The sequence below is a fragment of the Nymphaea colorata genome, chromosome 7 (assembly GCF_008831285.2).
Source record: "Nymphaea colorata isolate Beijing-Zhang1983 chromosome 7, ASM883128v2, whole genome shotgun sequence".
Classification (NCBI taxonomy): domain Eukaryota; kingdom Viridiplantae; phylum Streptophyta; class Magnoliopsida; order Nymphaeales; family Nymphaeaceae; genus Nymphaea; species Nymphaea colorata.
In genome coordinates, this window is record NC_045144.1 from 22,891,463 (window position 1) to 22,894,633 (window position 3,171).

The window sequence follows — 3,171 nt, forward strand, 5'->3', positions numbered from 1 at the left end:
TGTTCACCAATATCATAAAGGCTATAGATGTTTATATCCTTCCATAGGTAAAGTCTTCATTTCTTGCGACATGTTTTTGATGAAAAGGTTTTCCTTCATTATCAGCAACTAGGAACATTGCTTTCTCTATGCAACCAAAATGAAGATCTGGTTAGTTTCTCCAAGCGCATATGATAGGCACTAGGCATAAGGACGACAAGAAGGATCCAAGCACCCTCACAGTTCAAGCACCAAGCACGATATATATCATTGTCATTGTCGTCTTGGCATGCTGCTTTGGGTCACAATCACTCTAAATTCTTACTCATGCTAAAACATGCATCCCTATTGCACAATATGACACATACAAGGATGCAGTGATTTGTCACCTTAAACAAGAGAGCCTTCATCTTCATCAATTCCTATCATTGCACGTGTCCAATGGTTAATTGATCACAGGATGGAATTGAAAAACCTAACCAGAAAGATGTTCCAGCAAAGGTTGTCTATCCTCAATCATAGACTGTCAAACATGCCCTACAACATCCTAGTTGGTATTAAGGCATGGTCCACATAATGAAGAATTTGCAAACCAACGAAGCTTTGAGATGATTCCAAAAACCCTCGATATGCACATCCTTGGATCCAAATGGATCTTCTAGAAAAAAATAAAAAAAATGGGACTTTGGAAAAGCTCAAACTGAGGCTTATAGTGAAGGGTTTCGTCAAGTCCCCGCAATTGTTTTTATAGGAACCTTATTCACTTGTTGTCAAGGCACCTATAATTTGAATTATCCTTTATGCAGTAGTTGTCATTGGATATTTCATAGCTAGATGTAAAGAATGCCTTTGTTCATAGTCTCTTCAATGAAGTTATTTTTGTTGAACCTGAAAGGTTTGCATGTGAACAACTTTCCATACATGTTTGCTGACTTAGGCAGCTCTCTGCGCTCAAATAACCACTCAAAGCACGATATTTCAAGTTTGGTACCTTTCTTTTTTCAATAGGCTGCTTCTCTAGTATCATAAATCCCTCTCTCTTCATCTGCGACAACCAGTTTGGCACTATCATTCTTCTCATATATGTTGATTAAATATTAACTGAAGGCAATCCTACTTCTTTATTCATCTTTGTCTAAAGGGTAAGCAATATATTTTGTATAAAAGTTGGGGTTACCTTACTTTGTGGGCATTGAGATTCATTGATTTTCAAAAGAACATTTTCTTCATTAGGGATGATATGCATCTAAACTTCTGGAGCTAATATGCTCTCATACAAGCACGTGGCCACGCTGATGGTCTATGATGTATGCAATACCTAACATGTTCTATTACCATTTTCAAGATCCTATCTATATTAACCATGATTTATCATATTTTGTGAATTACGCTTGCCAATTCATGAACTCTCCCATCATTTTGCATTTTCACATGGTAAATGGATCTCCTATTATGTTCATGTCATTATGGACTATGGGGCTTCAAGAAGGCAAGATCGCCGATTTGAAGCACCACTTCACCATCTCCCAGTTGCTGACCACCAGCACCCAGTGAACACCCAATTGCAGCATCGTGGTAGGGCTGCATTTACGGCAAGTTCCAATATAGCCCACGGAGCGCAGGCGATTTGCATAATGTCAGCAGATGCAAGTACCCGATGATGGGGAGATGCCTTCTAGGATCCGGAGGTTCTGGTGCAGTACTGCTGCTCTCGACCTCTCCGTAAACAACTTCAGGAGCCCGAAAACCCGTTGGAAGAAGAGAGTGGCAGCAAGGAGGGGAAAATCTGAGACGTGTGGAAGGAGAGCCATGTTGCTCAGATTCTTGGAGCAACAATGCATGGTGATTGAAGTTGAACCAATTGATGTCTTCATGACGGTGGCAGTGCAAGTTACTGGCTGTAAGTAGCAGATAATAGTAGTTTGTACACAAATTTTGGGAGGCAATGCTTGATCAAGCTTTTGAATCTGATCCGCTTGGGAAAGAAACTGTGCCAAGAAAGCAAAGGTATTGGTATCAGCAGTAACGCAATTATGCAATATGAAGGTGAGATTTCATTTATATATATATATATATATATATATATGTATGTATATTGGTAGAAATATATATATATATATGTATATATATTGGTAGAAACCAGAGTAATAGGCCAGGGACAAACCCAGACCCTTTAAATATGATATTTAAACTGTTTCTTTTTTTTAAATTTAACCTTACCAATATGATCTTAAGGATAGGTTGATGCAAATATATATTCAGTTGATCATCTTTTGGGTTTTAATTATAACAAGCAGAAATGAATGGCTCTCATACCATCAACATTTTTAGAATAGGAAACTAAAAATAACTTCATTCAAAGCATGTTTATATCAAAATAGTTTACAAAAATATATTAGGATGTTTATATTTTATTTAAAGTAATTTTTCAGAAAAACATTAAAAGATCTGGCTTTTTACCAATTTATTTATATATATATATATATATATTAATATATATATATATAATATATATATATTATATATATATATATATATATTCACATATATTGTGTACGGGTATTATACAACAAGGAATTCATTGGTTAATACGACAAAGTTGTATATCTTAAGAATATCTCGAAAAAATCTCGGTAAATTTTTAAAAAAATTTAAAACATTTAATAAATCCTAAAAATTATGAAAAAGTCATAAAAAATACTAAAAAACATGTATTATATGTGGTTTTCACGTTTTTTTATTTGCTGCCCTTTTTAAAAAAGACACATTTTTTCACGTTTTATATAGCTAACTTATTTTTGCATATTATACGCATTTTTTTTAATAAGACGCGTTTTTTGTTACAATGTGGGGGAAGGTTAATTTCAATCAATTTTGGGTGAAAAATCAGCAATCTTAGTGAAGCAATTGTTGTCCAACATGGCTGTTCAAACATGGAATATAGTTGCCTTTAGAATGATTTACTTACTAGTACCAGCTGAGCCAAGAAAGAAGGGAGCGAGATGAAACCAGCTGGCTAGTGACCGTCCCCTTCAAATTGCACATACTGGCCTTTGGACTCTTTTGATTGCTTCTGCTCAACCCAAATTGCTGAAGTGTATCCATGTTACTTGGGGACTTCTACTGATCCATTTATAATAATGCAAGTTAGAGTTTCTGATTTAGTGATACAACATTTGGAAGAAGTGCAGT